This window comes from Martes martes (assembly GCF_963455335.1).
Source record: "Martes martes genome assembly, chromosome: 3".
Classification (NCBI taxonomy): domain Eukaryota; kingdom Metazoa; phylum Chordata; class Mammalia; order Carnivora; family Mustelidae; genus Martes; species Martes martes.
The window spans coordinates 192,687,570-192,701,389 of NC_137890.1; the positions used below are offsets into that span (position 1 = coordinate 192,687,570).

The 13,820-nt window shown below is 40.2% G+C and overlaps 1 protein-coding gene across 8 annotated transcripts in view; it reads right to left on the reverse strand.

Moving 5' to 3' along the window:
- Positions 1–13,820, reverse strand: part of LOC308339306 (uncharacterized protein) — a 54,844-nt gene that overhangs the window by 18,541 nt on the left and 22,483 nt on the right. The window contains exons 2-3 of one of the 8 annotated variants that reach the window (XM_080797845.1): positions 3,094–3,259; positions 2,774–3,000 (exon numbers count right to left, since the gene is read on the reverse strand). The exons of 6 other annotated variants lie outside the window; for them this stretch is intronic. The gene's annotated coding sequence lies outside the window, so the exon portion shown is untranslated. The remainder of the gene's footprint in view (positions 1–2,773; positions 3,001–3,093; positions 3,260–13,820) is intronic. One more of the 8 variants, XM_080797844.1, reaches the window with a different exon arrangement.

Here is a 13,820-nt window from a genome sequence, read left to right on the forward strand (position 1 = left end):
GGTGAGAAGACAGACGAGATCTTTAAGAGGAACAGTACTGTGGAGGCCTGAGTGCAAGGCTTCCCCCAGGACACGGCTTTTGTGCTGGTTCTGGTGTCATTTGCAGTGGCAAAAGCTGTAGTTAACAGAGAGTTGCTTAGGGCAGCACTTCGCGAGGGTCCACCTGGGAGCCCCCGATGGAGACAGAAGGGCCCTGTCTCCAGCTTCTTTCCCAGGCCTTTCCACCCCAGCACCAAAGCTCTGTTTTCTTCCCTTCAGGGACTAATTCCCTTCTACCTCCAGTGAAAATCCTGAATGACTACGAGAGTTGACCTCTTATCCTTCTCTGTTAAGAAAGAGAATTCTTACTGCTAACCAGTAAAATCAGGATGAATTACATGCGATCATCAGTACTTCCTCTTTTTCATCCTGTTTTGAAAAGCCAAAAAATAGCCTGTGCCAGGAGAAGATGTTACAATTTAGCAAAGCGACATCTTGGTGTGTTCTGTTTTTTTTTTTTTTTTTCTGAGTTCCATAATATAATAATTTTTTGAAAAGAGTATGCTTTTTTTTGAAAAGAGTATAAAGATTGAATAAAAGTTGGTCTTTAATGGAAAACCAAGATTGGCTTTGATTTTTGATTATAGGGGTTTTTTTTTTTAGATTTTATTTTTTTGACAGAGAGATCACAAGTAGGCAGAGAGGCAGGCAGAGAGAGAGGGGGAAGCAGGCTTTCCGCTGAGCAGAGAGCCCGATGTGGGGCTCGATCCCAGGATCCAGAGATCATGACCTGATCCAAAGGCAGAGGCTGAACCCACTGAGCAACCCAGGTGCCCCTGATTATAGGTATTTTTAAAAGTACACTACTTTCTGTTAATTTTCAAGTATAACTATTATAATTTTAACAGATATTAGTAACATTTGAGGTGTGTGTTTGTGTGTGTGTAAGTGACAGAGATGTATGATTTCGCTGAGTGAAGTCTACAGCCCATAAAATCACTATTCTTATTACCTAATGCAATTAAAAACGCTTTTGTCATTCGACTGTGATGTCCATATTACAAATTATTTGAACATAAAGGATGTTGATTCTTAGATGAAATTATCATGTTCTGGCTCTTCACTGACTTTGAATTCAATTGTGGTAGAAAAATTATTCTATCTTTGAAAATAATTTAACTTTTGTAAGCATGCACGCATGGATGACTCCGACATGAATAGTGAACTTTAGAAGCTGAAACCTCTCCTGACAGCAGCTCGACTTAATTCTGGAAGAAATGAAGTAAGAGAAGTCTCCGAAGTACGTGCCCTCTTTCAGGCGTAATACAGACTTGAGACAAATAGACAAACATTCTTGACTTGGACCATCGGAGGAAAGATTCTGACTGTCTTTCCATGTGATTTGCATATAACTCACAGGCCTACACAGAATGTCACAAGCCAGCTGCCTCTGCGGGTTTCCTACTCAGAGGAAAGAAAGCAGACCATTGTCAGAACGAGGGACGTGAGGAATGAGGAGCAGCGGCTGTGCGTGGACCCGCAGCCTGTCTAAGTCGGGCACCGAGACAAGGGCCGCCCCAGAGCGCGGTTCCCCAACCTCCATCCCACCCACCGGCCCCTCCCCCCCCAGTGGCTAGGACAGCTCCAGGGTCTCGGGCATGGAGGCCTGGAAGACAGAGTCAGTGTGGGTGTCCAGGTGGTGGTTGGGTTTTTTTCTTTGACATGTGTATGGATCAAAACTCTGTGTTTCTGTTTTAAATGTTAGGTGTTTTCATTTTTCGCTTTAAAATAAAAGTTAGGGGCACCTGCTAAGTGTCTGTTAAGCGTCTGCCTTAGGCTCAGGTCCTGGGATCCCCTGCTCAACAGGGAGTCTGCTTCCCCTTCACCCTCTCCCCCTCCCCTGCTCCTGTGTGTGCTCTCACTCAAATAAATAAATAAAATCTTTTAAAATATAAATAAAGTAAAATAAAAACTCATTTCTTTTTTAGAAAAAAATCACTTGTTTATGTAAGAAAATTTAAAAACAGGTAAGCAAACATTATATATATAAGATATCAGTTTGTACACCTATGTCTAGAATATCCATTTTGATTTTGATTTTATATATATTGTGTGTATATATAATCATTAAAAAAATCAAAATGGGAATATTCCAGAGAGACTTATAAACTGATATTTTTATAGAATGTATAAGGAACATTGTTTGATATCACTATATAGACATTTATGGCATCATTCATGGCCACATGATGTTGCATTAGAAGTAGCATTAATTTACCTTCAGTTGCTGGGTACTTATGTCTTAAAAGTGTTTCGCCATTATTGGCGGTACTATGCTAAGTATACTTGTACATGCATCTGTTTATATTACCTGTTTTTTCCATGGATGAAATTCTAGAAATAGAATTGTTAACTATACCTTTTTTGAGGTTTTTGATTCGCATAGGTAAATTTCCCTTCGGTAAGATTATCAGCTTACATTCCAGCCAGCTCAGTGTCATCGTGCTGGCTTCTATACATTCTCAAAAAAGCAGAATATTAAAATTCTTCAAAACTGGTTAAAAAAAATAGAAAGAAGAACTTGTAGAGAAGCAACACGGAACGATAAACGAGGGAAATACAGACAAGGCAAGAGAAATAATGTTCTTTTCCCCCGACAGCTCCCACTCTGGGCAGATTCCTTAGTCTTTCTTCTCCTTATGTATTTATTTACTTAGGCCATGTGAAGGACATTGCAGTAGACCCTCACCAGACTGATGTCTTTCCTTCCCGTGCACGCAGCCAGACTACATACCACAGGCTCCTTGAGGCTAAGCGTGCTCGTGATTTCTGCGTGACACGGTGCGGGTGGGAATGACAACATGCTGTGAAGCCTGGCCGGGTCCTCTTTGTGCTTCTCTTCCTTTGTCCGCTGGGTGCAGAGGCTCTGGGAGCACCGCAGGATGCCAAAGTCTCAGGAGGGAGGAGCCCAGGTCCCTAAATCACCTCACAGAAGTCCATTTGTCAAAGGCCCACACTGAGCTGTTAACACATGCAATTAATAAATTCTGTTGTCTTAAGCCATGGAGATTATAGAAAAACTATAGAATTGAGATAAACAAAAGAAAAAGTTACCCAGACTTCTAAAGACCAGAGGGTAACTAATTGTTGCGGAAAGTAGTCCAGCCTGACAGATCCGGGCATGTTGCTGCTTTTGGTGAACCCACATTGGAATTCGTGGTAAAAAAGGAGGGCTGGGTGTTATTTTCTCTTTCACAATATCATCCTCCCTTTGGGATACCTATTGTGGAAAATAATAAGCTATTATGTATAAAGTAATTATGTATAGAAAATTGTGCTTCTGTGTAGGGTGTCCTCTTCTCTACATACGTCTCACACTCAAATATTCACGACAAAGGAGTAGAAAATTGACAAAAGTAAATAACTTAATATCACTTCTTTGATTTGGGATGATGTCAGCCTGTGGTCAGAAAGGCACAGACCATTTTACGCAATCATCCCATCTATTCCCCAGACTCCTAGCTCCTTGGAAGTAAGGAAGACCATGTGGCCAATGAAAGGTGAGCAGAAGCCCCAGGGGTTTCTTCCGAGAAGGTTAGTGCGAAGCCCACCTGAGATTCAACGGTCTGTTTCCCCGCGGCAGTGACCAGAGAGCTGGGGCGGCCACAGGATGGCAGAGCCCCCACCAGCCTCCTCCCTGAGCGAACCCCCCTCCCCATCTGGAACGCACGCGTGGCACAAGCAAGAATGAAACCTTTCTTGCGTTAAGCGCTGGGGTTTCAGATGAGTCGGAAAACTGCAGCACAAACCGGTCTTGTCCCAGAGCGAGGCTCACCCAGTCCTCTGCATCTCGCACGCTCCCCGTGAGCGGCCCAAGCCACCATGGATCAACCTCAGACTCCCTGCGTGGGATCTGATTTCCCCGATAGGAGGGAAAGGGTGAGGTAATGAATAGGACTTCAGAATGGAGAAAGGTAAGCGCTCCCTTCCCAGTGCAGGAGTGATCTTCCCAACGCAAATAAGAGGCAGATGTGGTTTTTTGGATTTTTCTAGCCCCAAGTGGCTTATGAAATAAATTTAAATTACACTTACGCTATGTGAGAATCACTAATGGCGCATAGACATAAAGGTAGTAATGACAAGGAATGAGTCGGATTTCTTGCTCGGGGAGGCCAGTACATTGTATCACTTATTTTCCACCAGTTCATAATGAAAAGTGATACATGGCAAGGAGTGAAGAAGTTAGTTTGCAAAGAGAGAATATAAAATGAAGCAGACCTTTTGCTCCTGTAGTGTCTAATAGCTTTAAATGAATTCTCTTAAATCAATGAATGATATTTTCTATCATATCTTAATTCTCTTATAATGAACTTGTATTATTTTTGTAATTAGAAAAATGTATTTCTGTTTTGGAAAGAAAATCACCGTGAGTGAATGAAGAATTAATAATCATTTCCTCCATTAAGCTGCATGTAATAACACCTAACACAAACAATGTCCACCCGCCTCTTTAACTGTTTAGTTCAAGGGCTGAGCTCCTGCGGGGCAGATGCGGCTTGTGATTTCAGCGAGGAAGCACATCATAGAGGCTCAAATATGTGAGCTGCGTATTGGATGATTCTGCCTACCCTTTGCGTGTTTGTCTATCAACTCTGTCATTCCGGAATCGTTTGCCTTAGTTTCAGGTGATATCCCAAATAGCTTTGTGGGCTCTGGACTTGCCCATAAGTTCACACACTTAGCAGAATCCAGGGATGCAGTAATGGAATTGCCGAAAACAGAATCCGGATTTCTTGTTAAATGGAGTCTCTGTGCACAAACTCCACATCACTGGCATCATCACTCTCCCAGATAAAATCAGGCAAGCAATTATAACACCAATTCCCTCTCTTTTCATACTTTTGTATTACCCAATTACTGCATGTGGGTAAGTATATCAGAATCATCTTGTTATAGCTGTAGATCAAGTTTTTGTTATCCTAGTACCCATTTTAGCTTCTTTTTCCTTTGCAAGTTATTTGCTGTCATTCCTCACGCTAGGAACAGCTGAAGGTCATTTTCTAGATAAGCAATTTGCCCAATTTATTTCAATTTTCCCATTTTTAAAAAGTTTTGGCTGCCAGGAATATAAGATTTCACTTGTGTTAATTACCAAATTTCAAGTAAGTGGTAAATGAAAACTGCCTGTTATTATGTAAGGTAATTTAAACTCTTTGTGGGAAGCGATTGGTCTATTTTAAATAAACCTTCTGTTGACATTGTTTAGCTAAAACTATTTTAAAGCCTCCACGAAGGTCTATATCTTTCATTTTACTTTACTATTATAGTCATTTTACTAGCTACAAAACTACAGCCATCTATCTCTGGCTGTGTCTTTCTGACACCCACAGATGTATCCGCCCACACACTCACCCACACAAACCTACACTCTGACTCACATTCAGAACGATTGTCAAAAAATCCCCACTCCCTGTCTAACTAAAATGTTCCTTTCAAACACATGCTACTTGTTTGATCTATTTCCATGTATCTGTGAGTCAGCTGAGTCTTGTCTGATCGACCCAGTAGACGAGAGCCTACATGTATGTCTTTTTTTTTTTTAATATGGATTTGGCAAACCTGATACATATTCAAACATTTGAGATCATAAAAGCCTGGTGAACAGTTTTTCCACTCACAACACTTTTGACATTAATTGTGTAGGTTTTTTTCCTTACACCAATGAATTTTTCAACTCCCCAGACACCAACTGTGTGTCCTACGGTTCAATCCTGGCACGAACTGCAGAGTTAGTAGACAGGTTAAGAGCTCATTCCCACAAAACTGCCCCCACTTCAGACACCAGTCCTAAATCCCGGCCAACCGTATTTCTGATGGTCAGGCTATTTCCCATGACCCCCTTCTCAAGTTCCGTAATTTGTTAGAATGGCTCACAGAAACAGTTTGCTTGCTATTTACTGGTTTATTACAAAGGATACGACTCAGGAAGAGCCAAAAACCTGCTTGGGCAAAATATAAGGTGGGGAGGAGGCAAAGCGCTTCCGTGCCCTCTTCAGGCCTGGGCACATCACAATGACTGTTGGTGATTAAATCAGTCTCCAGCTTCACTCTCCCCTCCCTGGAGGTCAGCAGGATGGGGCCGGAAGTTCTAACTCACTAATAAGGTCGGCTCCTCTGGGAACCAGCCCTCATCCCGAAGCTACCTACACCTACGGGCACAACAAGAGTCGTGCCATTAGCATATACCACTCTGGTGTGGTTGAAACGGTCTTAGGAATGACAAAAGGTGCCCCTACACTCTTTCAGGAAATTCTAAGGGTAGAAGCTCTATGTCAGGAACCAAGCACAAAGGCCAAATATGCATTTATCACACTTGAGAACATTTACTATAAATGAATGCTGGCAATTATTGCTAATTTAAAATATTATTCTAGAACTGGCAACATGTTTAGGGCTATCATTTCAACGCACCTAAAGAATGAGAACAACTACAATTTAATATCACAGGCGTCTACCTGGACTGCTGTTGAGCAATTTCACAAGGAAAGGAAAAAGGATGCGACTCGTTTTATTACAGAACAGCAGAGCATCATGTCACTTACATATAACTCTTTCATCCAGTGTCATCTAGTATCTGAACCACAGCTGTGATCCAAACAGAAAGGATAAGACTGAAACCTCCAAATGAATGTACTCAAGCTTTTTTTGGGGGGAAGGGGGTACATTGCTTATAGGAGTGACCCTTGGGCACACGCTCTATGCTCATTTAATTTAATTTTACGTGGACTATTAGCAAGTTTGTTTATGTGACTGACCAACCCGTCAGCTGATTAGGGAGCATCAAATTATAGCAACAAATTCGAGAGAGAGGCTGAGAGAGGCCGCTGCATGTAGCTGGCATTCTGTCAGGATGAAGAGACAGCTGACATCTCACAGCAAAGCAGACAGCAGAAAATTTGTGAGAAATAAGTAAAAGTGAGGACATTTAGTGTGGGAGTAAACCTTCCAGTACCCTCCAGGACTATCTGAGGGTATCATGGTTTTGTAGTACAGAGAAGAACTGGGTTTAATGATGATGATAATCATCAAAAGAAAACTCAGTTTGGCTCTGTTTGAGAGGTCAGAAATATATAACCCATTTGTTTGTGTAAAAATAGTCCCAAGCAAATTTTTTAAAATAGCAAAATAATATGTATTAATTTTACTTTAAAAAGTATTCTTTATAGAAGAGTATAAAGGGAAAAGTAAAAACTTTCATTTAACTGCCCCTACCCCTTCAATCTTCGTCCACAGCTTAATGGGGGAAACTCCAGAAATCTAGGAAATTCCTTTATCTAGAGAACCCATTTTCTCATGATCTTGGCTAAAGGCAGCAGGGCTATATCTATAACTCAGTCCCCATACACTAATCTGGTCAGGATGTTTTTGCTACAGAAGAAGATAACGCCAGTCCCAAATATGGAGATCAAAGGTGATATTATCTCTTCTTGATACTAGCCTCTGTATTCATATCTCTTTATAGCCACTAGTCTGACCACTTCTCATTGTTTTTTTGGATGCAAGACCAAATTCTAAAAGAGTACCAATGCTTAGTTTAATGAGTTCAATCATTGATGCCTGGTGGTTCAATGTGCTTTATTTATTTATTTATTTATTTTAGATTTTATTTTATTTATTTATTTGACAGAGATCACAAGTAGGCAGAGAGGCAGGCTGGGGGGGGTGGGGGAAGCAGGCTCCCCTCCAAGCAGAGAGCCTGATGCAGGGCTCGATCCCAGGACCCTGGGATCATGACCTGAGCCGAAGGCAGAGGCTTAACCCACTGAGCCACCCAGGCGCCCCTCAATGTCCTTTTTAAAATATGCCAACAAGTGCACCCTTCGGCAGCACATATACTAAAATTGAAATGATACCGAAAAGATTAGCATGGCCCCTGAGCAAGGATGACACACAAATTTGTGAGGTGTTCCATATTTTAAAATAAAATACATTAAATAAAATAAAATAGCCAACAAACCTAAGAAAACCATTGTAGGGGGTCACAGAAAAAGGGTAGGCAGCTTGGTTTAGCAAGAGGGCTGGCCTCTTGGCCTGACTACTTCCTGTCCCCCTGGTTCCTTTTCAGATCTGGACCAGATGGGAAAAACACCAAACGTCCACTACCACCATCGCCTTATCTTCAGAGGTAGTTTCTAACAGGAGCTGAATTCCCACGGACCCCAAATAGTCTTAGTTATAGGCTCTAGGGTCTCAAGCGAAGGCTTTCTAAGTCTAAACAAGAACCTGGTCTGTGCCAAAAATATCTGTCAGAATGAAAACCGCTGTTTCTTATTTGCTTGAGGAGTAAAGAGAGGTGTTTAAAACAATAGACAACATTAAAGTACAGAATTTGAATATCTGCTTATACCATTTGAGGTCAAAGTTTGCTCAGAAAGAAACAAATTTCCATTGGTAACCGCTCTTTTCTTATGAACTCTGTATAGCTTGCAATTGAGACTTATCTATAGGAAGCTGGAAACTTTCACAAGTGGCGCATGAATTTTTGATGCATTCGAAATACAGATTGGGCTGAAGTTATCAAAATAGAATCATATTTCAAAGTAAGAAATGCTGTGAGTCAGGACAGTCCTACCAATTGCGGTAACCTCGTTTCTGAACGTCTGAGAGCCTGGGTCAGCACGATGACCGCAAAGCAATGTTTTATCAAAACGGTGCAGTGAAGAATGGGTGGTGGTACGTTACCCCTCCTCCCAAGAGTTCCAAAATGCCTTTGAACATGTTTATAAATATTTGTGTTTGTGTCATTTTAGGGGGAGCTTTCCATTCAAACATTTGGCTTTCAATGAGTCATCCCCAGTCTGGTTCACACCCAGAAGCGTCCTCATGGCCATCAGTGGGTACTGGGCTCCGCAACTGCCTTGTTTTCATAACCGGCTGGAGTGAGGATGAGGAAGGTGGTAGAGGGAGGAAGACATATTGAGACAAACATGAGAACAGTCTTGTTTCCTTATGGGATTGCGACAAATATGCACCAATACCGTACCATTTAAGCTGAGCTTAATGCTGGGATTGTGATGGGTTTGTTTTTGACCTTTTAAGAAACATCCAGATGATTATCCCTGATGTTGTTACTTTTCTCAGTCATCATGTGTATTTGCTAGCTAAGGACACCCCAGAATTCAAATTACAATATGCAATTTTACTTTTATTGTTGTAATTACAGTTATTGGATCCTAAAACCATGAACTAAAAGCAACTGGAAGAATAAATTACCCTTCCCCGTATTGAAATCGAAGAGAATGAGGGTCCTCAGTTAGGATTTTAATTAAATTGTTCTTCAGCTAGAATTAAAAACTTTTATGTAAATAAGGAAGCAACAGTGATGAAGCATATGAATTAGCAATGTGTCTCTTTTTTATTTCCATTCCTAAAGGGAAAAACTTGGGAGTTGAAGTAGCACATTATATATCTCGGGGGTTAGATGTCAATAAGGAAAAAAAACCACTAAAGCTAAAATTGCCATGGATGTTAATGTGAATTACAGATTTTTTAAAAATAAGAAGTAAGTACTTTGCAAATTATACAGTAGGTAGAATATACTATGTATTCCTCTTTACTGGATTAGAGGAAGGGTTGCAAACTCAGGTCCTTGTATCTTGAGCGGCACTCTGTGTTCCTGGTCATATTTTGTTTGCAGATTACATACTAAATGCTTAGGAATGATCTTTGTTCTCTCTTACCTCCCCAAAACACTATTCCCATTTTTCTTGAAATGTGTATTTCTCTCTGTTTACATTTTATTCGTCCCAATTTTTGTGTGGACTTGGTTATCAAAACAATATCACTTTTTCTTCACTTTAAGAAAAAAATGGTGTGAGTCATACATTTGTGACTGACAACTGCCACTTAGCCTTCAGGTGAAAGAGGCAACGAAGAATGGTGACGACTGTGATAAAATAGAAAAGCACATGCCTCCTTTGAAATGAGGATCCGCTTCTACATACCAGGAAATATGGCAATAGCCATATCCTTTTTTCAAGAGAAAGCCCGAAGGTATTTAAGTACTAAGTATTTAAGTATTTTATGGCTCAATGCTTTAAAAACAAGAAATTCCATTTTAGGAGGCTGAAAAAACCCCCAATAATTACCACTGGAAAATGTGAGACAGTAAATATTTGTACTTCAGTTCACATTAGGGGAGGAGAGAGATGGAAAGTGCCGAGGACCCTGGAGTGGTTTCCCTCGTGGTCGGCCTTCCACCTCTCAGCCAAACACCAACACAGGTACTATTCATGGGACACCTGAGGTGCCATCAGTCATCTCTGATCCTCTTATAGAAACCATTCCCTAATTTGCTCCAGAGTGAATGTTTCACACTTGAATTCATACTTGCTGGGAGAGATGGCAAAATCTTAGGGCAATTATAACAATAACAATAATGAACTCATGTTGAGCATCAGGCACTATTTATTCTTTCACTTAACAAGAACTTACTGAATGCCTGCTATGTGCTAGAACTAGGTTTCTGGGATGTATTAGGCAATTTGTAGGCATTGGAAATATATCAGTTTTTAAAAAAAAAGAAAAAAATGCCTGTCCTTATGGAAATTAGATTCATTGGGGAGACAGATAATAAAATGAATAAGTATACTAAGTACATTAAAATGAATAAGTGTATTAAGTTATACTTAATAAGTACTATTAAGAGATGGTAATATATGCTATGGAGAAAACTAGAGTAAGAAAGAGTAATTTCTCTGGTACCCCAATGTGTAATTGAAATGTATATACTTGGTAACTGGCAGAACCTCCACACTGATTTCTTGTACTGTGGGATAAAAGCTGTATCAGTGGGGAAGACAAAGTGAAATATCTGAAACCCATATATGATAGTGAATAAAAAACTATCACGTCCTGGGGGAAATGGCAGAGTTTAGTGCTACCAATCAAGACCTGAAGAATACAGGGTGATGGCCCTCATTTATCCCCATGTAATTCACCAGTCTGACCCTTACAAAAACATCTGATCCTGGGAAATAATAAAGTCAACCAAATAGTTGCCCTGATTGCAATCGCTGTGCCAGATGTAGTATCTCTGCTGAAACAGACTAATATGGCCTCGGGTACCTTACATTGATTGGCAAGTGCATTCATTTCTATTCCTATCAAGGGAAGGGAACAGAAGTATGTGAATGACACAAACATTTACAGTCTTGACCAGCATTAATTCTTTTGCTCTCTGTGGTAATATAAGCAAAGGAACCTAGACTGCCTGGACATTCTGCATATCATCACAATATTGAAGATATCATATGTGGTGGTTTTTAAGTAAGCCCACAAATGCTTTGGTATTTCTCCCTTCAAGAGACAGAGCTTAATTCCTGTCCCCTGGAGTGTGGTCTGGCCTTAGTGACTTACTTCTAACAAAGAGAATATTGCAGAAGTGATGATATGTGACTTTTAAGACATTACAACTTCATTCCTTGCTCTCTTTTGGATCACTTACCATGAGGGAGGTCAGATACCATGTGATAAAGGCACTGGAGTAGCCATTTCAGAGAGATTTATGTGGAAAGGAACTGAGGCCTTCTGCCCAAAGCCGTGTGAGTGAGCCATCGCCGAAGCAGATCCTCCAGCCCCAGTCAAGCCTTCAGATGACTGCAGCCCTGGACAGCATCTTGCCTGTAACCTCATGAGAGACCTTAGCTATACTGCCTAGCAGACCTATGCTATTAGAGGTATGCGTGATGGGAAAAGACAATTTATGGAGTTTCCAGCAAGCCCTGGTAAGAGAATCATTATGAAGATGTTAGAGTTCTGGAACAATGTTACACCATCTGTGGCAGACACCATTCAAAATATAGCTCCTGATGTGCTACTAGGCCTTGGTAGAGACAGAAGACCTGATCTTGGGATATCCAGTGACTGTGCAGCCAGAACTGTTTGTTACAAGGTGTGTTCTGTCAGATCTACTAAGTCATAAGGTCATGTGAGTGCAACAAAAGTCCATGAGATGGAAGTGGTACATCAAAGGACAAGTAAGCTGCATGTGTAGATGGCTTAGATTCCTGATTCAACCATCACTATGGCACCATTGTCTCTCTCTCTCAGCTTACATTCATGGTTTCTTTTTGGGGGGTGCAGTGGTGGACAGGAAAGTTCCCTTATGATCAACTCATGGAAAAGGAAAAAAAAAAAAAAAAACCTGTCCTGATACACAAATGGATTAGCTTGGTATGTGGTGAAGCCAGAAATGAACCACTGTATTATAATCCCCATCCAAAGACGGCCTTAGAAGACAGCCGTAATGGGAAGAGCTTTGGGGTTACACCTGGTCATCTATATTGTGTGGAAAGAAAAGTAGCCTGAAATAAAAATGTAAGATTCATGTGATGAGTAATGTAGCTGCTTAGTCAGGGGTTTGGAAAGAGAAAGATTGAAAAATTGGGAATGAGCAGGTCTAGGGAAGAGACATGTGGATAGACCTGTAGGAGTCCATTCCTCCAGCTACTGGAAGTATTGCAGAAATCCTATTCAGAATATATTAAAAACCCTTCACATCTCAATTTTAAAGAATGAGACAATCCAGTTTAAAAATGGGCAAAAGACCTGAACAGTCACTTTATTGAAGAAGATGTATGGATGGCAAATATGCACATGAAAAGATGTTCAACATCATCAGTCATAGAGAAATGCAAATTAAAACCAAAATGAAACACTATTTCACAGTTAGGAGAATAGCTGAAGTTAAAAAGACAGAACATATTGTACACCTCAAATTCATACATTATAATATGTCAATTACATCTCAATGTAAAAAAAGTTTTTAAAAGACTGAGCACACCAAGTATTGGTGAAGATATAGAGGGACTGGAACACTTACACTTCTGGTGAAATACTTTAAAATACTTTTAAAAAATCTATTTATTCACATAAGAGAGAGAGAGAGTAGGGAGAAGGGGAGGGAGATAGAAATTTTAGCAGACTCCTTGCTGAGCTCGGAGCCTGATGAGAGGTTTGCTCTCACAACCCTGAGATCATGACTTGAACTAAAACCAAGAGTTGGAAGCTCAATTGACTGTGCCGTCCAGGGGCCCCAAGAATGTAAAATATTCAGAAAACAGTTTGGCTGTTCCTTTAAAATTTAAATATACACTTACTATATATGATCCAGCCATTTGATCTTTATTTACCCAAGAGAAAGGGAAGCATATGTTCACATAAAGACATTTATACACATATGCACCTACATAAAGACCCACATAAAGACCCCATAAAGTAGTCACAGATGCTCTATTTTTATAATCCCAAACTGCAAACAACCAAATATCCATCAATAGGTAAACAAATTTTGGTCTATCAGTACAATAGAATACTACTCCGCAGTGAAAATAAATGAACTCTAGAGTCACACAACAACATGCACGAATCCAAATTAATTATGCTGAGTGAAAATAGCTAGACCAAAAAAGAAAACTTACTGTAATGACTCTATTTATCTAGTATTCTAGAAAATACAAATTAATCTATAGGGACAGAAAAAGATTAGTGGTTGCCTAGTGATAAGGTGGTAGGTTGGAGGGAAGGAGGAGGAATTAGAAAGGGGCATAAGGAATCTTTTGGGAATATGCTTATTAACTTACCAAATTGTATATTTTAAATATGCAATTTATTGTATGTCATTACACTTCAGTTAAGCTTTTAAAAGAAAAAAAAAAAAGATTAAATCTCATGCCAGTGATGTCTAGTACCTGATCCTTGGAATCAAAAGCCATAATCTTGAAATGCTATTCCCATTAACTCACAAGGAAGTGACCTGAGGCAAGCCAGGGAGCTGACAT